This window comes from Schistocerca gregaria, chromosome 4 (genome assembly GCF_023897955.1).
Source record: "Schistocerca gregaria isolate iqSchGreg1 chromosome 4, iqSchGreg1.2, whole genome shotgun sequence".
NCBI lineage: Eukaryota > Metazoa > Arthropoda > Insecta > Orthoptera > Acrididae > Schistocerca > Schistocerca gregaria.
Genome location: NC_064923.1, coordinates 704,449,299 through 704,473,139, shown reverse-complemented (window position 1 = coordinate 704,473,139; position 23,841 = coordinate 704,449,299). Strand labels below are relative to the sequence as shown.

Here is a 23,841-nt window from a genome sequence, read left to right as displayed (position 1 = left end):
AAAGAACACATTGACACCGGTGTGTCAGACCCACCATACTTGCTCCGGACACTGCGAGAGGGCTGTACAAGCAACTATCACACGCACGGCACAGCGGACACACCAGGAACCGCGGTGTTGGCCGTCGAATGGCGCTAGCTGCGCAGCATTTCTGCACCGCCGCCGTCAGTGTCAGCCAGTTTGCCGTGGCATACGGAGCTCCATCGCAGTCTTAAACACTGGTAGCATGCCGCGACAGCGTGGACGTGAACCGTATGTGCAGCTGACGGACTTTGAGCGAGGGGGTATAGTGGGCATGCGGGAGGCCGGGTGGACGTACCGCCGAATTGCTCAACACGAGGCGCGTGAGGTCTCCACAGTACATCGATGTTGTCGCCAGTGGTCGGCGGAAGGTGCACGTGCCCGTCGACCTGGGACCGGACCGCAGCGACGCACGGACGCACGCCAAGACCGTAGGATCCTACGCAGTGCCGTAGGGGACCGCACCGCCACTTCCCAGCAAATTACGGACACTGTTGCTCCTGGGGTATCGGCGAGGACCATTCGCAACCGTCTCCATGAAGCTGGGCTACGGTCCCGCACACCGTTAGGCCGTCTTCCGCTCACGCCCCAACATCGTGCAGCCCGCCTCCAGTGGTGTCGCGACAGGCGTGAATGGAGGGACGAATGGAGACGTGTCGTCTTCAGCGATGAGAGTCGCTTCTGCCTTGGTGCCAATGATGGTCGTATGCGTGTTTGGCGCCGTGCAGGTGAGCGCCACAATCAGGACTGCATACGACCGAGGCACACAGGGCCAACACCCGGCATCATGGTGTGGGGAGCGATCTCCTACACTCGCCGTACACCTCTGGTGATCGTCGAGGGGACACTGAATAGTGCACGGTACATCCAAACCGTCATCGAACCCATCGTTCTACCATTCCTAGACCGGCAAGGGAACTTGCTGTTCCAACAGGACAATGCACGTCCGCATGTATCCCGTGCCACCCAACGTGCTCTAGAAGGTGTAAGTCAACTACCCTGGCCAGCAAGATCTCCGGATCTGTCCCCCATTGAGCATGTTTGGGACTGGATGAAGCGTCGTCTCACGCGGTCTGCACGTCCAGCACGAACGCTGGTCCAACTGAGGCGCCAGGTGGAAATGGCATGGCAAGCCGTTCCACAGGACTACATCCAGCATCTCTACGATCGTCTCCATGGGACAATAGCAGCCTGCATTGCTGCGAAAGGTGGATATACACTGTACTAGTGCCGACATTGTGCATGCTCTGTTGCCTGTGTCTATGTGCCTGTGGTTCTGTCAGTGTGATCATGGGATGTATGTGACCCCAGGAATGTGTCAATAAAGTTTCCCCTTCCTGGGACAATGAATTCACGGTGTTCCTATTTCAATTTCCAGGAGTGTTCTTTCGTCCACGTTTTGCCTAGCACACTGTAATGTAATCACATAAATTATTTTAAGAAAGGATATACCTAAAAGTCAAACTAGTGACACCTGTCTCTCCAATTGTCAACGTCTCTCCGTTACCCGTTACGACTGCCAGTCTAGCAGCACCCTGGCTGCAATGATGTGCTCTATTGTGAGAGGCACAAGCCAAGTGTAGGTGGTGAATTACTGTGTATATAGTCGTTTTAGTTTTAACATGCCACTGCATCAGTCTTCTAGACTGCGACGTACCTGCCACTTTATGAAAGAGAGTACCCTTACTGCTGTTTTAAGAAATACGCAATAACATGTCTGTCGAGGTTCGTTGTATTTCTGGTTCTTCTTTTATATTGTACCTCATACTGTGTATTGCAATTACTATGTATATACTTACAGAGTATAATTTTTTTCCAGATCTGAAGATGGTAACATTGATTATCGAAAATAAAGGTTATTATTAGCGAGCTTGGAAAAGAAGTTTATCTGCTCTAATTTCTAGTTTGACCAATGAGACAACATCATGTACACGAGATAGGAACTGTCCCTTGCTACCAAAATGATTGCTGTGAGGTAGTCAGAGTTCTGGCCAACGGCGTTACCACAATGGTAACACCCGTTCCCGTCAGATCACCGAAGTTAAGCGCTGTCGGGCTGGGCTAGCACTTGGATGGGTGACCATCCGGTCTGCCGAGCGCTGTTGGCAAGCGGGGTGCACTCAGCCCTTGTGAGGGAAACTGAGGAGCTACTTGATTGAGAAGTGGCGGCTCCGGTCTCGGAAACTGACATGGGGCCGCGAGAGCGGTGTGCTGACCACATCACATGCCCCTCCATATCTGCATCCAGTGACGCCTGTAGGCTGAAGATGACACGGTGGCCAGTCGGTACCTTTGGGCCTTCATGGCCTGTGCGGGAGGAGTTTAGTTTAGTTAGTCAGAGTTCTCGTTACTAAATTTTGAACAAATATTCTAGCTGGCCTCCTTCAGGCCTGATGGCTGTTCCCACTCTGGCAACATCATGTTTTCTTCTGTCCTCCAGATATTTGTCTTGGCTAAGACGAATTGTTTTTGCTTTTCATTCAGTGAAGCTTTATAATGGGCTGGTCATTCTTGATAGTGACTCCTTCTGTTTACGGTTGGCAGACCGCTCTTCCCTGCATTTACCTCCATGAGACTTCGCCTTTCAGCCGAAATATCTGTATGACCTGTGCAGCTTCCCCTAGTGGCTCTGATCTTTCCCCAGCCAGAAAATACCCAGGCTGTAGTAGATTCCTAGACTCCTTTACCGTAATGAAAGGAAAAAAAGATGGAGCTAACTAGAACTGCCACTATTGGTATTCATTATCATTGCTTCCAACTTCATGCAGCCTTATTAATTTACTAGCTGGACATGCATACTGGATTATCAGACACGCTTTAGGACAGTTTTGGAAAAAAACTGCCACCTAACGGTGGGCAGGCTACAATTATGTATAGCAAGTGATGGGAATGTTTCAGTTTTATAACTTTGGCCCGAAACTTCAGCACAGTTTCTTTCTCCATGGTACTGTCAAGGACATACTGAAATGTTTCAGTCCAGTTCGACAAAGAGGGAATGCTATTATGCAGACAGACATAACACAGTCTTGGTAAAAATCAAATCTGTTCTGACGTGGTTCTTTCTGAGTGCTGTAGACATCACATGTTGTACTCATACATGAAAATGAGTCACTTTCGCAGTCAAATCACTCAAGTATACAGCTCGCTTGATCTTGAGCATAATCATGATCTTCCAGGTTCAGTCGCCACGGTGCGGCAGATGTACAAGAATGAAGTTTATAGCATGCAAAAAACGGCATAAGTACAGTAGTGCATTAAATGTATCGTCTGTAATTCATGTGGCACACAAGTTCACACACCACCAATAATGACATTTTACCACTTATATGAACTTCCAAGCTTCAGGTCCCAATCCATCCTCCACGAGTCAGCCAACCTTCAGTTACTCTACTTAATGAAATCCCAATTCTCTACCCTTTTGCGGCATTTACCACTGATAAAGAGCAAAAGAAATAGGTGCGATCGTAAGGGTGGACTATTGATCTGTGTGATATGCAGCTTACAAAGCATTAGCAACATTTAATTAATGGTTCCTTATCTTTCTACAGGGGATCCCATGCCACAAGCCCTCTAATAATCGTCGCCCCCTTCCCTGCTAGCCCTCCCCCGATCTCTTTCCCCATCTTACATAAACGTGCACTCCTTTCCTCAGATGTAACTATATCCAGACAGTATTAAGTTTCATTAAGTAGCGCTGGAGTCACTAGCACTGTATATGCGCTTTCAACACTGTCAACATCCCGATAGCACAGAAAAAGCTGTACCACTGAGGGAACAGGTCCATGCAGCACAAGTGAAACGTTGGGGTTCAAAACTCACTGAGATTAGAAGGCAAGATCTGAAGGCAAGAAGAGTACGCCAAAGAAGATTGTATGACAGCGATTTTTAGACTGATGCAGTGTGGGCAGTTGTGGGAATCTGGGGTAAGGTCTGTCAGAGGTGTGGGACAGATTCTTCATTAAAACCTGGCAGCCGATCTATAGGGCACACGCTATAAAATAATAACTGAGAAAATAAGACATCCCGCTCTTCTTTCGCAACCCACACTGAAAACTCGAAGGAGTCCTCTGAAATTCTTCAAGTTCTTCTTCTAGGTGATGACGAAAAGATGACAACGAATATCACAAAAAATTGAGAGTAATTCAAAGATACTTAAGACAACACAGCTGCAGTATATGCATATACTGAAATGGAGGTCAATAAAATTCTTCCAGGTCTGAGGCCGTATTGTCAACTATAAATTCCGACGTTTCAGCACCATTGCAAGACGCCTTCCTCAGGGTGTATAGTTAGCAGTACACCCTGAGGAAGGCGACTTGTAATAGTCGCCGGAACGTCAGAATTTTATAGTTGACACTGCGGCCTCAAACCCAGAAGAATTTTATTGACTGTGGCAACGGCCGCGCAAGCCTACGCTTACATGATATGGAGGTGTCTGAAATCATCTGCGAAATGTGTGAACGGAGCTCATTGTTCCAATGGCATAACAGAAGAGCTAGTACAATCGCCAAGCACTTATGTAGTTCCTTACATGAGAAGATTATTGAATGAATGCATAATCCAGGGGCGTTTTCCAAAATGCTAGAAAATGGCGAAAGCTGTCATTATAAGAAAGGAAAAGGGTAAAGATCTCATACTCCCTAAATCAATCCAACCTCTCTGCCTTATAAATGTACTGGGTAAGAGTTTGGAAAGGCTGCTAATCAATAGATTAAAATGTTATAGGATTCTAATGGGGATTAAATAATGGTCTGTATGCTTTAATGAAGGGCAAATGTACTGAGGGTGTCATTAATTAGACGATAAAATTAATTCGCACTGCAAGCACAAAACATATAATAGGTAAAGAAAGACGCTTGGAGCGTTTGACGCCTTATGGTATCCTTCATTCTTTAGAAGACTAAGAGAAAAGGGCTGCTCAAGGATACTATATTACTGTCTATTGGATTACTTCAAAGACCGATACGTGACACTGTTAAGTCCAACATCAACAGTAAGCAAACGTATTACGAAAGGCTTCGGTTGAGTGCTCGAATTCTGGGACGGCAGCTTAGAATCACTTCTGGGTAGATTTCAAAACAGTCAGGAAATGTTCGGGGTTGTACGACGTGATGATCCGTTGTTATTTTTATTGCACGCCAAATGTCGAGATTCTCTAAAAAGTAACTGTGGTAAACTTCTTGGAAACATGCATGAGTGGTGCTCGTACTTGGGACTCTAAGTAGCAACATAAACGTCGACGTATATGTTATTTAAAGGAAGACTATTAGGGACCCGTCGCTTAAAATAAGCCAGTAAATAATTCGAAGGCATACCATCAATAGGTACTTAGGTGTGCACCTGGGCGAATAGTGGACGTTCAATGCTCACACAGAATTTGTGGCAAGTATAGGCCTATGTCCCGTGGACCTACAAATAAGGAAAAATGCTACCATTTATTGGTTGTGGAAAACGTACACAAAATTCTTGGGGAACCCTCAACAATTCCGTTTGTAGTAAGGAAATTAAATTTTTCAGAATGGGAGCTGAGATGGAATTCCTCGCACACTGGAAGGAGAACGCTTCAATGTCTTTCTGATTTACTCGTAAGCGAAAGGCTTCGGATAACGTGTTTTGAACCAAGTAGGGGACCGGTCCATAATGTAATGTAATAACATAATTTTTTTATTTATTTGTGACTATTAGTGTAATGTAATAAAATAAATATGAGGCGTGACTTATACAAAAAAGAAACACATATTAATGAAATGGCTCAGCATAAAAGAAAAGTAACTAATATGGGAATATTATTAACAGTGTAATATGCTGTTTAATTTAGCCCGACGTGTATAAACACTCAGTAAACTAGCTCAGTTCTCAGGGTAGTTAGGTAATTGTCGATAATTAATTGTGCTTTCCTTATTTATCCAACACTAGGCTCGTGAGAAGTCGTGTGCTTATTGCACCAGAGAATATTTGCCAACTCTGTTCGATGTACACTACTGTAATACGTAACTTATCGTGGTTTCGTCTCGATTCCCCAATATAAGATAACAAGAGTAGCATCTACAAATGAAATCCTATAATGGAACTGGAATCCTGTGACCAGACCTTTCCCTGCCTGGCATATTATCTCGTTATATAAAGAAAATCTGTAAATAAAATTGTTAAATTATTAGTAGCTGCCTTCGGTCTCGTGGGATCTGAAATAAAGTTAATTGTCCTAACCGACGGCACGTCTCGTAGGTGAGCTAAAAGAGAAATGTTAAAGATTTTTCTAAGATGACGCCTAACAATGAAAATTCTTTGTTAAGGCCCTATCTACTTGCGGAAATACGGGTATCAGACTCACAACAGACTTTTGACAAAATAACCATTATATTTTTCGGGTTTTAAGTACAAATTACATTATCAGCTGGTACACCAAATGAGCATTACTCAAGAACGTCCTCTTAGATCCGAACCCAAGCAGATAAGATAAGCGAATGACAAAGGAAAGATAGTTCATACACAGAAGCACAAGAGTCCATGAAATAACATGTCCATTGTAGTTCTATCTCTTCTTCTTTGGAGTACTTGTCAATTATTTATAAAATTAATCGTAATATTCAGTTTTTTTTAACCCAAGTCCAGCCAGGAGAAAGAGTAGAATCATCTTTCTGGACAGGGACCATATCCAACACATCTGAATTGAATTGATTAGAGGACAACGACCAGCTCTCACTGGCGAAATCAGCACAATGGATCACCTCCCTACAGTAATGTCCCCTAGTTTAAGATATAAGGATGGCTAGACAGGCATTTAGAAGTAAAAACTGTTTACGACAAAATAAGAGTGACAGGATGCTTCAATAACTTAAACGTTGTCTGTAGACTGAAGGTGAAGAGGGAGAAAGGAAAGGAAAGGTAAAGGTTTACTCATGTGGGCTGCATCGGAACATTAAGCTGAATCAGCCGCGACGAGAGCAAATGTATACCGGAACGGGATTCGAACGCGGGATCTCCTGCTTACTAGGCAGGAGCGCAAATGCGTGGACTACGTCGGTAGTCCTCAAGGCCGACCCACACTCACGCCGAGCGCCACCTATCCGCAATCCCTGTCCGATTTCTCCATCCTCTCTACTCTGAGCTCCCCCCGCGGAGGTCGGACGTACTTGTGCATCCGCACTGGAGAAGCTGGATCCATTGCCCACCTAGGCAAATCAAATTAAAATTGCTACACTACGAAGATGACGTGCTACAGACGCGAAATTTAACTGGAAGGAAGAAGATGCTGTGATATGCAAATGATTAACTTTTCAGAGCATTCACACAAGGTTGGTGCCGGTGGCGACACCTACAACGTGCTGACATGAGGAAAGTTTCCAACCTGACTTCTCATACACCAACAGCAGTTGAACGGCGTTGCCTGGTGAAACGTTGTTGTGATGCCTCGTGTAAGGAGGAGAAATGCGTACCATCACGTTTCCGACTTTGATAAAGGTCGGATTGTAGCCTAGCGCGATTTCGGTTTGTCGTATCGCGACATTGCTGCTCGCGTTGGTCGAGATTCAGTGACTGTTAGCAGAATATGGAATCGGTGGGTTCAGGAGGGTAATACGGAACGCCGTACTGGATCTCAACGGCCTCGTATCACTAGCAGTCGAGATGACAGGCATCTTATCCGCATGACTGTAACGGACGTGCAGTCACGTCTCGATCCCTGAGTCAACAGATGGGGACGTTTGCAAGACGACAACCATCTAGACGAACAGTTCGATGACGTTTGCAGCAATATGGACTATCAGCTCGGAGACCATGGCTGCAGTTACCCTTGACGCTGCATCGCAGACAGGAGCGCCTACGATGGTGAACTCAACAATGAACCTGGGTGCATGAATGGCAAAACGTCATTTTTTTGGATGAATCCAGGTTCTGTTTACAGCATCATGATGGTCACATCCGTGTTTGGCGACATCGCGGTGAATGCACATTGGAAGAGTGTATTCGTCATCGCCATAGTGGCGTATACCCGGCGTGATGGTATGGGATGCCACTGGCTACACGTCTCGGTCACCTCTTGTTTGCATTAACGGCACTTTGAACAGTGGACGTTACATTTCAGATGTGTTACGACCCGTGGCTCTATCCTTCATTCGATCGCTGCGAAACCCTACATTTCAGTAGGATAATGCACGATCGCATGTTGCAGGTCCTGTACGGGCCTTTCCGAAAGCACAAAATGTTCGACTACTGCCCTGGCCAGCACATTCTCCAGATCTCTCACCAACTGAAAACGTCTGGTGAATGGTGGACGAGCAACTGGCTCGTCACAATACGCCAGTCACTTCTCTTGATGAACTGTGGTATCGTGTTGAAGGTGCATTGGCAGCTGTACCTCTACACGCCATCCAAGCTCTGTTTGACTCAATGCCCAGGCGTATCAAGACTGTTATTACGGCCAGAGGTGGTTGTTCTGGATACTGATTTCTCAGTATCTATGCACCCAAATTGCGTGAAAATATAATCACATGTCAGTTCTAGTATAATATATTTGTCCAATTAATACCAGTTTATCATCTGCAATTTTTCTTGGTGTAGTAATTTTAATGGCTAGTAGTGTATATAATGAAACTTGTGGCTGATGCTTTCTCGGAAGAAGCAAGACATTAGTATAGCCGAGAGGCATGAATGCAGAGACGAGAAACGTCTATATACGACACCAGGAAACCGGAACAAAACCTGGTAGCACTACGATCAAATGGTCCAATAAGAAGAGTGAAGGGAGCTGGCCACAGCTCACCTAAGAACACCGGAAGAATAAGCGAAATGTAAGTGTCACTCTCTCTCCATCGCCCTGCTGTCTGGAGGCAGCAAAATGTTTCGTGATCCGAAAGGATGGCCGATCGGATACGGAACATACACAGAAACTTGATGCATTCCATTAGTAGTAAATTGTGTGTGTGTGTGCATGTGTTTTTGAATCCAGTACGCTGTTTTCCTACGAGAGTCAATGACCATAACATTGTCATATGAAACTTTAGAACAACTGTTACTAGTATTGTTAGAAATAATAACTTAATTTTCAGTAGCTGTAGTAATAGTAGTAGTAGTAGCAGTTGCTGAAGTGAAATCAAGGTCGTGATATGAAGCGTTCACCCTCCTCTCTCTCTCTCAACACTGAGAGATTTCAGTAACAAAAATTCCCAGTAAGTAACTATATGGAGATACAATGTCTGCCAAGAAACTTCGCATAACTCGAATAAGACGACGAGAAGAAGAAAGGTCCAGTTACGATCAATAAAAGTTTGTCTCTTTGTAGACAAAATGCTGTAAAATCCTGGATGATTAAGTCAACAAACATAAACAAGTTAATTCCTCGTCAAAATTAAATTGTGCGGTAGTGGACATCATACCACTGAGGCGGCCGACAACGACATTGTTCGGTGATAGACGACCGACCAGTTGGACAAATTCTTACGTGAAAGTGTACACGAAAATGAGGAAATTATCGGCATATATATTTCACAGTATTTGTGCTTTGTAATAAGCAGTAAATAACTGAATAATGCTTACTGTAGTAGCAGCACATGCAGTTGGGTTGCGTTGTTTGGGGGAGAAGAGCAAACAGCAAGGTCATCGGTCTCATCGGATTAGGGATGGAAGTAGGCAGTGTCCTTTAAAAGGAACCATCCCAGAATTTGCCTGGAGCGATTTAGGGAAGTCATGGAAAACGTAAATCAGAATGGCCAGACGTGGGATTGAACCGTCGTTCTCCCGAATGTGAGTCCAGTGTGCTAACCACTGCGCCACCTCGCTCGATGTGTTAGTAATAATGGCAGTAGGTATTGAAACAACTGTAAAAGTAGTCAAGGTAAACAAAGAAAACCTATGGCTCTTTCTCTTTCACAGTAAAGTAAGAGCCGACTGAGGACGGAGAATCCATAGGTAAACTACACGTAGTGTAGCACATAGATAGCCACCTGAATATGAGATTGATAGTTGTTGTTCTTGTGGTCTTCAGTCCTGAGACTGGTATCATGCAGCTCTCCATGCTACTCTATCCTGTGCAAGCTTCTTCATTTCCCAGTACCCACTGCAACCTACATCCTTCTGAATCTGCTTAGTGTATTCATCTCTTGGTCTCCCTCTACGATTTTTACCCTCCACGCTGCCCTCCAATATTAAATTGATCCCTTGATGCCGCAGAACATATCCTACCAACCCATTCCCTTCTTCTAGTCCAGTTGTGCCACAAACTCCTCTTCTCCCCAATTCTATTCAATATCTCCTCATTAGTTATGTGATCTACCCATCTAATCTTCAGCATTCTTCTGTAGCACCACATTTCGAAAGCTTCTATTCTTTTCTTGTCTTAACTATTTATCGTCCACGTTTCACTTCCATACATGGCTATACTTCATACAAATACTTTAAGAAACGACTTCCTGACACTTAAATCTATACTCAATGTTAACAAATTTCTCTTCTTCAAAACCGCTATCCTTGCCATTGCGTCTACATTTTATCTCTACCATCATCAGTTATTTTGCTCCCCAAATAACAAAACTCCTTTACTACTTTAAGTGTCTCGTTTCCTAATCTAATTCCCTCAGCATCACCTGACTTAATTCGACTACATTCCATTATCCTCGTTTTGCTTTTGTTGACGTTCATTTTATACCCTCCTTTCAAGACACTGTCCATTCCGTTCAACTGCTCTTCCCAGTCCTTTGCTGTCTCTGACAGAATTACAATGTCATCGGCGAACCTCGAAGTTTTTATTTCTTCTCCATGGATTTTAATACCTACTCCGAAGAGAGAAATAAAGGTACGGAAAAAATTATATTACATAAACTCTAAAAATAATTCAAAGTTCAAAATAGAAAAAGAAAAGAAATGAAAGGAAAACCACGTATGTACCATGTAAATTCACGTATACTAATTCTACAGTAACAGTCTGTTTTTGTAATCAAGAAAGTGGACTAGATAGATAAATAAATAAATAAATAATTTAACGGTTTAGATCAAGGATTACAAGGATTTCTCCTTGCTGTACAAACAGTAAGTAACGGAAGACACAGAACCGTGTCAGAAATGTGCCCACTGAGCACGGATCAGCGACCCTGTTCGAGGTTCACCAGGGGTCGCAGTCCACTTGCCTCCCCTGCGGGCAGCTCTCCCAGCAAAAAGAATTCCGCAAAGGAGGCGCGCGAAAGCTAGAATGTCTCGCTCTGTCCCGAGGGCTCCATTAGTTACCAACTCTTTCACCTGTCACACTCCCAAAAATTAATTACGCCATCGGGAATTCCTAGTTTATTGGCAATACGGGGAGAAGTTATATTCGGAGGCGAGGCTTCCAGCTGCGACGAGAAAGCGGGACAAAGGCCCCCGTGGCCGTGGACAAACGGCCGGACCGGGACGTGTGCAGAGAGCGGCCATCATTCAGCGATCGGTGGGGTTGACCTCTGGACGGGGCCCGGGGTCGCCCGTAAAGCGAACGGACAGACGACACACTCCCGCAGCCCAGGGACCGAGCAGGGCCGCCTCCGAAAACTGGGCTCTCGCAGTCGCACAGCTGTAGCTAAGTATCCCTCTCGTTCCAGTGTACTTCTCAAAACCTTTATGGATCGCGCCGCATCGGAAGGCGCCTCTTCGCAGATACCGAGAGATAGTGTTGATAATACTGCCGAAGCTTACTTCACTTTACTTTTCCTTAATTTTTGCTTTCGGTTTGCGGCGGGCCGGGTTAGAAATTTGTGTGTGATGTTTGTTCACTGTCTCTCGTCGTAGTATGCGCTACAAAAGTTCCAACAACCTCATTTCGGCGTCTGATCACCAGCCCGTTCCTGTGCATACGTTAACACTGTTCAGACGGCGTTAAAAGCAGATGAAAAACACAATCAATACTTACGTTTGCAAGGCTCGCGTAAACTCCGGTAGCAAACTATCCAGTAATATCTTATAACAATTTTCGGGTAGAGGGAGATTGCTTCATCTCTTTAGAAAAATGTCAAAATTCTGCAACGATTTCCTTTATTTCTTTAGGTAGAAATGGTTTAAATTGCTCTGAGCACTATGGGACTTAACATCTGCGGTCATCAGTCCCCTAGAACTTAGAACTTCTTAAACGTAACTAACCTAAGGACATCACACACATCCATTCCCGAGGCAGGATTCGAACCTGGGGCCGTAGCGGTCGCGTGGTTCCAGACTGAAGCGTCTAGAACCGCTCGGCCATTTTCTTTAGGTTCAAAATAAAACTTGCCATCAGCCCGTATATAATTAACGAATAATGTCACTGTCCTCAGCTCACAGTTCAGACAATTCAGTACTTACACAGGGCAGCCAGAGATGCACAAAGGTCCGACCCGAATTATTAGGCGATTCACAATCTTTACTCTGCTACAGGAAACGAGTTTCACATTCGGTCCCTTTTCAGTGGATATCTAATAAAGAAATTGCTCGCCAAATATTCAATAGACCATATGAGACTTGCCACTCGGAATTTTACAAAGGCCGGGAGTTCACACGCGGTTCTCTTCTGCATCTACATCTACATCTACAAGCCACCTGACGGTGTGTGGCGGAGGGTAGCTTGAGTACCTCTATCGGTTCTCCCAAAGTCTCGTATTGTTCGTGAAAGGAAGGATTGTCGGTATGTCTGTGTGGTCTCTAATCTCTCTGATTTTATCCTCATGGCCTCTTCGCGAGATATACGTAGGAGGGAGCAATATACTGCTTGACTGCTCGGTGAAGGTATGTTCACGAAACTTCAACAAAAGCCCGTACCGAGCTGCTGAGCGTCTCTCCTGCAGTCTTCCACTGGAGTTTAAATATCATCTCCGTAACGCTTTCGCGATTACTAAATGATCCTGCAATGAAGCGCGCTGCTCTCCGTTGGATCCTTGCTATCTCTTCTACCAACCCTATCTGGTACGGATCCCACACTGCTCAGCAGTATTCAAGTAATGGGCGAACAAGCGTGCTGTAACCTACTTCCTTTGTTTTCGGATTTCATTTCAATAGGATTATTCCAATGAACCTCAGTCTGGAATCTGCTTTACCGACGATCAACTTTATATGATCATTTCATTTTAAATCACTCCTAATGCGTACTCCCAGATAATTTATGGAATTAACTGCTTCCAGTTGCTGACCTGCTATATTGTACCTAAATGACAAGGGATCTTTCTTTTTATGTCTCCGCAGCACATTACATTTTTCTACATTGAGATTCAATTGCCATTCCCTGCACTATGCATCAATTCGCTGCAGATCCTCCTGCATTTCAGTACAATTTTCCATTGTTACAACCTCTCGATATACCACACCATCATCCGCAAAAAGCCTCAGAGAACTTCCGATGTCATCCACCAGGTCATTCATGTATATTGTGAATAGCAACGGTCCTACGACACTCCCCTGCGGCACACCTGAAATCACTCTCACTTCGGAAGACTTCTCTCCATTGAGAATGACACGCTGCGTTCTGTTATCTAGGAACTCTTCAATCCAATCACACAATTGGTCTGATAGTCCATATGCTCTTACTTTGTTTATTAAACTACTGTGGGGAACTGTGTCGAACGCCTTGCGGAAGTCAAGAAACACGACACCTACCTGGGAACCCGTGTCTATGGCCCTCTGAGTCTCGTGGACGAATAGCGCGAGCTGGGTTTCACACAATCGTCTTTTTCGAAACCCATGCTGATTCCTACAGAGTACATTTCTAGTCTCCAGAAAAGTTATTATATTCGAACGTAATACGTGTTCCAAAATTCTACAACTGATCGACGTTAGAGATATAGGTCTGTATTTCTGCAAATCTGTTCGACGTCCCTTCTTGGAAACGGGGATGACCTGTGCCCTTTTCCAATCCTTTGGAACGCTACGCTCTTCTAGAGACCTACAGTACACCGCTGCAAGAAGGGGGGCAAGTTCCTTCGCGTACTCTGTGTAAAATCGAACTGGTATCTCATCAGATCCAGCGGCCTTTCCTCTTTTGAGCGATTTTAATTGTTTCTCTTTCCCTCTGTCGTCTATTTCGATATCTGCCATTTTGTCATCTGTGCGACAATCTAGAGAAGGAGCTACAGTGCAGTCTTCCTCTGTGAAACAGCTTTTGAGAAAGCTCCTGCCAACAAAACAATCCAGAAACTTCCAAACTTCACAAAATTGTCCCGTAAGTGCAACTGCTATTATGGCCACACAATCTGGACACGAGAAGCCAATTATTTCTTCATTTTACACGTAATAAAGACGGATGCGTTCAACATCACATGCACGTCCGATAGCTGACTAGCGACTGACTCACTGCCGTTCCTTCCAGGGCCTAGAACTACTTGCAATGCGCGGGAAGTGCTTAACTCTGATTGGTTGTTCAAAATGACCAGCCAAGCAAAAGAATCCTTCGAGTTCTTTTTCGCGCTAAGACTTTCTTACCCCCAATCAACATTGACAGGTGCATTTACGTCACTTCAAAGTGCAAATATTAATATAGTGTTTAACAAAACCAAACGAAAGGAAAACTAAACTTGAAATAAATTTAGAAACTTATTACTCTGCAAACGTCTGTTCTGGCTGCCTCCTTACAAAAGCAAGTACAATTAGACTACCTCATCAGCAGTGTGGTTGAAACACAACTTTCGCACTACACAGTTACATAATGGTGTAACATGAGATAATATCGAATTTTTTCGTATGTCCCAAGTACACACTCTCACTCATTCTCATTTACTTACACAACAACACATTAAACAAATACTGATCTTTTCTGAATTTTATATTACGAAAAATGCCAAATAGTTAACGTTTTTAATTATGAAACTCGAAACGAATTGACCTAACGTGCTGTGAGCTACAGTAATGATTCCACATGATACTAAAAGACAAACTGTTATGAATCCTAACTGACTTTAATCTTACAAGTGTCAGTTTGGGGTGTTTTAGGTAATTGTCTTTAACTGTGAAAGTAAGGCAGCTAAAAAGCTGCTTGCACAGTATTCCTTTTAATAACAAAGGTCGGTATACTGACTTTTCACTAAAGTGAATAATACTTAGTATAGTTTATTTAGACTCTTACGGGCTTGAATGTTCCGTCGCTCGAATTGACACAGGTACCGCTTCCCACGCTAGGCTAGCTACAGGTGTGAATGAGTCACGCTAAGATACAAGCGGCTGTTTCTATCACCGCCAACGGCTCCAAAGCTATGAGCCTTACTGCAAAGTAGCTTACTGCAATGAAATGCTATTGCGTGTCGACTCACGACATTACAGGTTGTGAGGACGATATACTCAACAACGCATATATAGTGCCAAAGGAACATAACTGCAAAAAAAAGCAGAATACCAAAAAAATTACGAAGTTGGCTTACAAATTACCCTTCAAGTAAAATAAAAGCACAATTGGACCAACACCAGACAGCCGGCAGCTGTGATAACAATCACATTGGAGCAGAATCACAAACAGCACTCTAAAACAACATTGTGACCAACATGCATACATTCTTGAAGTAAAAAACAAAACATGAAAGGACAAACACTGTACATCATGCAATAAGTACAGCGATAGCTGAAGAACAAAATTTCAAATAACATCGTATAACAGTATAAGAAAGGTAGCATACAAGCAGACGTACTTAAGTAAAAGAAGACTCAAGATGACAAGCACAATACAGCCAACGGCACGTACGATAGTGCCAGTAGAACGGTGACATAAAATCCACAAAAGAGCAATAATGAAAATTTAATATACAGTTAGAGGCCTGTACACAAATTAATACACAAAATTACGCACCCGATTATGGAACAGCTGATGCCATGATGCCATGAAGACCTCGGTGAATCATAAACAAAATTTTGATGCCGGTGGCTTTCAAATAGTCTGTGAGCAAGTTATATTTATCAATACGGTGGAGTAAAACAGGGACTGTGGTGGAGTGAGGGTGAGCTCTCGCAACCAGTTTCTTATACAACTGTGTTTGTGCAGTCGTGTACTTGGAACATGGCAGTATCATGTGGCTAAGATCTGCTACTGTTGTTGAGTCCTTATCGCAGTGTCCAAGAGTGGTACTCTTAAGCCAGTATAGGTGCGCGAATGACAGAAGTCACATGACGTCTGCGAAGCTGCACTAGGACAACCGTGGTCGAGAAGAGACGTCCGGTTTTATGGCTCCCGGGCGGCCGCCCTTAGACTGCAGAGAGACATGCCATCCATAGTTCTGAGCTTAATAGGCATCCTTCTGTATCGTCGATATGTGATCCGTTTAAGGGATCGGCTTTGGGCGAAACTGTCCGTCCCTAATACTACCATTGGCAACGTAGGCAACAATTTTATTACGCAAAGAATGCCTGATGTCCTTCAATCCAGAGTAACTGGACGGTAGTGCTCAAGGTCTGCGCACCTGTTATGGCAGCCAAGACGTCCAGAACAAAGCTTACGAGGTGTTGGTACGCTCAACAATGGATAAAACTGCATCGTGATTTTAGTACGGACACGTTCCTGTCTGAAGGAGAGAATATATGGCGTCCAACACTGTTAACGGAAAGGCGTCCCGAGGCAGACTAAATCTCATTGGCTGCCCACGTTTGGTAGAGGGGGGAATGCGCAGAACGGTACAAAAATGGGGCGCCTTGCAACGTGACAAGCAGTACATTGCGCTCATGGCAACGCATAGTATACATCACAACTGTACTCAACAACCAATTGTGAAGCGCATGACAGAGGTTACTTATCACCGTACCTCATACTAAGGTTTCTTCGAGTTTGATTTGAGGGCAGGAATACCGAATGCTTAAATGCCTTTGTGAGCGGTCTGACTAGAGTCGTTTCCGGCTCTGTGGGAACAACCTCTTGGAACCTGTAACACATTCTTAGATTTGTGAAAGAATTTGTATTCGTTCACTCACCTTTATTAGAGCATGCAAATGAGTTAAAGTTACATGTACATTAACGTGAAATGTGTTGAAGATTATTTACGGGACGTGTCAGTCAGGTTACATAACGAAATCTAACACTATTCAGAAAGATTCGTGCATATCAGTGTATACTTGAAATGAATAGTATGTCTGAAATTTTTCATTAATATATTTATACAGGGTGGTCCACTGATCGTGACCGGGCTAAATATCTCGCGAAATAAGCGTCAAACGAAAAAACTACAAAGAACGAAACTTGTCTAGCTTGAAGGGAGAAACCAGATGGCGCTGTGGTTGGCCCGCTAGATGGCGCTGCCTCAGGTCAAACGGATATCCACTGCGTTTTTTTAAACAGGAACCCCCATTTTTATTACATATTCGTGTAGTACGTAAAGAAATATGAATGTTTTAGTTGGACCAATTTTTTCGCCTCGTGATAGATGACGCTGTAACAGTCACAAACATACGGCTCACAATTTTAGACGAACAGTTGGTAACAGATACGTGTTTTAAATTAAAATACAGCACGTAGGTACGTTTGAACATTTTATTCCGGTTGTTCCAATGTGATACATGTACCTTTGTGAACTTATCATTTCTGAGAACGCATGCTGTTACAGCGTCGTTACCGGTAAATACCACATTAATGCAATAAATGCTCAAAATGATGTCCGTCAACCTCAATGCATTTGGCAATATGTGTAACGACACATTCCTCTCCACAGCGAGTAGTTCGCCTTCCGTAATGTTGGCACATGCATTGACAATGCGCTGATGCATGTTGTCAGGCGTTGTCGGTGGATCACAATAGAAAATATCCTTCAACTTTCCCCACAGAAAGAAATCCGTGGACGTCAGATCTGGTGAACGTGCGGGCCATGGTATGGTGCTTCGACGACCAAGCCACCTGTAATGAAATATTCTATTCTATACCGCTTCAACTGCACGCGAACAATGTGCCGGACATCCATCATGTTGGTAGTATATCGCCATTCTGTCACGCAGTGAAACATCTTGCAGTAACATGGGTAGAACATTACGTAGGAAATCATCATACACTGCACCTTTTAGATTGCCATCGATAAAATTGGGGCCAATCATCCTTCCTCCCATAATGCCACACCATACATTAACCCGCCAATGTCGCTGATGTTCCACTTGTCGCGGCCATCGTGGATTTTCCGTTGCCCAATAGTGCATATTATGCCGGTTTACGTTACCGCTGTTGGTGAATGACGCTTCGTCTCTAAATAGAACGCGTGAAAAAAATCTGTCATCGTCCATTAATTTCTCTTGTGCCCAGTGACAGAACTGTACACGACGTTCAAAGTCGTCGCCATGCAATTCCTGGTGCACAGAAATATGGTAGGGGTGCAATCAATGTTGATGTAGCATTCTCAACACCGACGCTTTTGAGGTTCCCGATTCTTGCGCAATTTGTCTGCTACCGATGTGCGGATTGGCCGCGACAGCAGCTAAAACACCTACTTGGGCATCATCATTTGTTGCAGCTCATGGTTGACGTTTCACATGTGGCTGAACACTCCCTGTTTCCTTAAATAACGTAACTATCCGGCGAACGGTCCGGACACTTGGATGATGTCGGCAGGATACCGAGCACCATACATAGCACCCACCCGTTGGGCATTTTGATCAAAACAACAACATGATATCTACCTTTTCCGTAATTGGTAAGTGGTCCATTTTAACACGGGTAATGTATCACGAAGCAAATACCGTCCGCACTAGCAGAATGTTACGTGATACCACGTACTTACACGTTTGTGACTATTACAGCGCCATCCATCATATACCAAAAAAAGTGGTCCAGCTAAAACATTCATATTTCTTTACGTACTGCACGAATATGTAATAAAAAATGGGTGTTCCTATTTTTTTAAAAAAAAACGCAGTTCATATTCGTTTTACCTATGGCAGCGCCAACTAGCGAGCGAACCATATCGCCATCTGGTTTCCCCTTTCAAGCTAGACGAGTTTCGTTCTTTGTAATTTTTTCGTTTGCTGCTTATTTCGTGAGATATTTGTCCCGGTCACTATCAATGGACCATGGTGTATACATTTTATCAGGAAATACAGAGCACAGTAATGGCCACGACACGTCACTTAACTCTTTCATATTCATATATTTACGTTACAAAGACTCTTAATTACTGAAATAAAACTAGTTTCTGTTTCTAAGATACGTAGTAACTTTAGCAAGTTGTCCGAAATCAAGAAAATTATGCAACACGAGTGGTACTTGTCCAAAGAGAGTACAATTCCTTAACTTGATCAGCTTCGTGATCACAAATCCTAACATTAAGTTTCTCGCTGTTCTCAATTTTGCTGCGTCTCGTTACTTCCCTCTTTCTTCGACTTACTCCCAATCCATAATCTGTACCCATTAGGCTGCTCGTAACATTCAGCAGATCCTGAAAATCTTCACTTTCACCGAGGATAGAAATGCCATCAGCGAACCTTATCACTGGTACACATCCACCTAGAATTTCAATTCCAGTCTCGAACCTTCTGCCTTATTCGTTCTTAGGTCTTCCAAAGCTCTTTTAAATTTTAATTCCAGTACTGAATCAGTCATCTCCTCTGGATCCACTCCTGTTTCTTCTTCTATCACGTCATGAGACGAGTCTTCTCCCTCACACAGGCCTTCAATGCACTTTTTGCACCTATCCGCTCTCTCCTCTGAATTTTACAGTGGAATTCCTATTGCATTCTTAATGTTACCACCCTTCCTTTTAATGTCACCGAAGCTGTTTTTTTTTTAACCGTTCTATATGCTGACTCAGTCCTTCCGACAATCACTTCTTTTTGATTTCTTCATATTTTTCATGCAACCATTTCGCCTTAGCTTCTCTGCACTTCTTCCTACTTATTTCACTTCTAAGTGACATTTCTGTACTCCCGAATTTCCTTGAATATTTTTGGACTTCCTTCTTTCATCTATCAACTGAAGTACATATTTCTTCTGTCAGCCATGGTTTCTTTGCAATCACCCTCTTTGTACCAATGTTTTCCTCTCCAACATCCGTGATAGCCCTTTCTAGAATGTCCATTCCTATTCAACTGAACAGCCTACTGAGCTATTCATTATCACAGTGTCTATAGCCTCAAAAAATTCTATCGAATCTCTTCATTCCTTTTTACTTCCGTGTCCCACATCTTTGCCCCTTCATTCTTCCTTTTTTTTTATCATCAGTCTACTGACTGGTTTGATGCGGCCCGCCATGAATTCCTTTCCTGTGCTAACCTCTTCATCTCAGAGTAGCACTTCCAACCTACGTCCTCAATTATTTGCTTGACGTATTCCAATCTCTGTCTTCCTCTGCAGTTTTTGCCCTCTACAGCTCCCTCTAGTACCATGGAAGTCATTCCCTCATGTCTTAGCAGACGTCCTAACATCCTGTCCCTTCTCCTTATCAGTGTTTTCCACATATTCCTTTCCTCTCCGATTCTGCGTAGAACCTCCTCATTCCTTACCTTATCAGTCCACCTAATTTTCAACATTCGTCTATAGCACTACATCTCAAATGCTTCGATTCTCTTCTGTTCCGGTTTTCCCACAGTCCATGTTTCACTACCATACAATGCTGTACTCCAGACGTACATCCTCAGAAATTTCTTCCTCAAATTAAGGCCGGTATTTGATATTAGTAGACTTCTCTTGGCCAGAAATGCCTTTTTTCCCATAGCGAGTCTGCTTTTGATGTCCTCCTTGCTCCGTCCGTCATTGGTTATTTTACTGCCTAGGTAGCAGAATTCCTTAAATTCATTCACTTCGTGACCATCAATCCTGATGTTAAGTTTCTCGCTGTTCTCATTTCTACTGCTTCTCATTACCTTCGTCTTTCTCCTATTTACTCTCAAACCATACTGTGTACTCATTAGACAGTTCATTCCGTTCAGCAGTTCATTTAATTCTTCTTCACTTTCACTCAGGATAGCAATGTCATCAGCGAATCGTATCATTGATATCCTTTCACTTTGTATTTTAATTCCACTCCTGAACCTTTCTTTTATTTCTATCATTGCTTCCTCGATGTACAGATTGAAGAGTAGGGGCGAAAGGCTACAGCCTTGTCTTACACCCTTCTTAATACGAGCACTTCGTACTTGATCGTCCACTCTTATTATTCCCTCTTGGTTGATGTACATATTGTATATGACCCGTCTCTCCCTATAGCTTACCCTACTTTTTTCAGTATCTCGAACAGCTTGCACCATTTTATATTGTCGAACGCTTTTTCCAGGTCGACAAATCCTATGAACGTGTCTTGATTTTTCTTTAGCCTTGCTTCCATTATTAGCCGTAACGTCAGAATTGCCTCTCTCGTGCCTTTACTTTTCCTAAAGCAAAACTTATCGTCACCTAGCGCATTCTCAATTTTCTTTTCAATTCTTCTGTATATTATTCTTGTAAGCAGCTTCGATGCATGAGCTGTTAAGCTGATTGTGCGATAATTCTCGCACTTGTCAGCTCTTGCCGTCTTCGGAATTGTGTGGATGATGCTTTTCCGAAAGTCAGATGGTATGTCGCCAGACTCATATATTCTACACACCAACGTGAATAGTCGTTTTGTTCCCACTTCCCCAAATGATTTTAGAAATTCTGATGGAATGTTATCTATCCCTTCTGCCTTATTTGACCGTAAGTCCTCCAAAGCTCTTTTAAATTCCGATTCTAATACTGGATCCGCTATCTCTTCTAAACTGATTCCTGTTTCTTCTTCTATCACATCAGACAAATCTTCATCCTCATAGAGGCTTTCAGTGCATTCTTTCCACCTATCTGCTGTCTCCTCTGCATTTAACAGTGGAATTCCCGTTGCACTCTTAATGTTACCACCGTTGCTTTTAATGTCACCAAAGGTTGTTTTGACTTTCCTGTATGCTGAGTCTGTCCTTCCGACAATCATATCTTTTTCGATGTCTTCACATTTTTCCTGCAGCCATTTCGTCTTAGCTTCCCTGCACTTCCTATTTATTTCATTCCTCAGCGACTTGTATTTCTGTATTGCTGATTTTCCCGGAACGTGTTTGTACTCCCTCCTTCCATCAATCAACTGAAGTATTTCTTCTGTTACCCATGGTTTCTTTGTACCTATGTTTTCCTTCCCAACTTCTGTGATGGCCCTTTTTAGACATGTCCATTCCTCTTCAACTGTACTGCCTACTGCGCTATTCCTTATTGCTGTATCTATAGAGTTAGAGAATTTCAAACGTATCTCGTCATTCCTTAGAACTTCCGTGTCCCACTTCTTTGCGTATTGATTCTTCCTGACTAATGTCTTGAACTTCAGCCTACTCTTCATCACTACTATACTGTGATCTGAGTCTATATCTGCTCCTGGGTACGCCTTACAATCCAGTATCTGATTTCGGAATCTCTGTCTGACCATGATGTAATCTAATTGAAATCTTCCCATATCTCCCGGCCTTTTCCAAGTATACCTCCTCCTCTTGTGATTCGCTATTACCAGCTGAAACTTGTTACAGAACTCAATTTGTCTTTCTCCTATTTCATTCCTTGTCCGAAGCCCATATTCTCCTGTAACCTTTTCTTCTACTCCTTCCCCTACAACTGGATTCCAGTCGCCCATGACTATTAGATTTTCGTCCCCCTTTACATACTGCATTACCCTTTCAATATCCTCATACACTTTCTCTATCTGTTCATCTTCAGCTTGTGACGTCAGCACGTATACCTGAACTATCGTTGTCGGTGTTGGTCTGCTGTCGATTCTGATTAGAACAACCCAGTCACTGAACTGTTCACAGTAACACACCCTCTGCCCTACCTTCCTATTCAGAACGAATCCTACACCTGTTATACCATTTTCTGCTCCTGTTGATATTACCTGATACTCATCCGACCAGAAATCCTTGTCTTCCTTCCACTTCACTTCACTGCCCCTACTATATCTACATTGAGCATTTGCATTTCCGTTTTCAGACTTTCTAGTTTCCCTACCACGTTCAAGCTTCTTACATTCCACGCCCCGACTCGTAGAACGTTATCCTTTCGTTGATTTTTCAATCTTTTTCTCATGGTAACCTCCCCCTTGGCAGTCCCCTCCCGGAGATCCGAATGGGGGACTATTCCGGAATGTTTTGCCAATGGAGAGATCATCATGACACTTCTTCAAGTACAGGCCACATGTCCTGTGGATACACGTTACGTGTGTTTAATGCAGTGGTTTCCATTGCCTTCTGCATCCTCATGTCGTTGATCATTGCTGATTCTTCCGCCTTTACGGGCAATTTTCCACCCCTAGGACAAGAGAGTGACCCGAACCTCTATCCGCTCCTCCGCCCTCTTTGACAAGGCCGTTGGCAGAATAAAGCTGACTTCTTATGGCGGAAATCTTCGGCCGCCAATGCTGATTATTTATCAAAATTTAGGCACTGGCGGGGATCGAATTCGGGACCGAAGACGTTTTGATTATGAATCAAAGACGCTACCCCTACACCACGGGTAGAACCTTACTTACTATTACCCTAAACTACAGCCTGCTCTTCATGATTACTAGATTGTGATCTGGGTTCTGTATCTACTCATTACAATCCAGTATCTAATTTCGGTATCTCTGTCTGATCCTGACTTCGTCTAACTGAAGTCTTCCTGTATCTCCCAGTCTTTTCCAATTATACCTCCTCCTCTTGTGATTCTTGAACAGAATATTCGGTATTATTAGTTGGAATTTATTGTAGAACTCAATTAGTCTTTCTCCTCTCTCATTCCTAATACCAAACCCACTTCCTCCTCCCCCTAGAACCGCGTTCCAGTCCCTCATGACTGTCAGATTTTCATCTCCCTTTACGTACTGAATTATCCGTTCAGTATCCTTATATGTTTTTTCTGTCTCATCTTCGGCTTGCGACGTCGTCATGTATACCTGAACTATCGTTGTCGGTATTCGCTTGCTG

The 23,841-nt window shown here is 43.5% G+C and overlaps 1 pseudogene; it reads left to right on the top strand.

The window, feature by feature from the left end:
• The first annotated feature begins 2,011 nt into the window (after positions 1-2,011).
• On the top strand, positions 2,012-2,129 carry LOC126268314 (5S ribosomal RNA; annotated as a pseudogene).
• Positions 2,130-23,841: the final 21,712 nt, after the last annotated feature.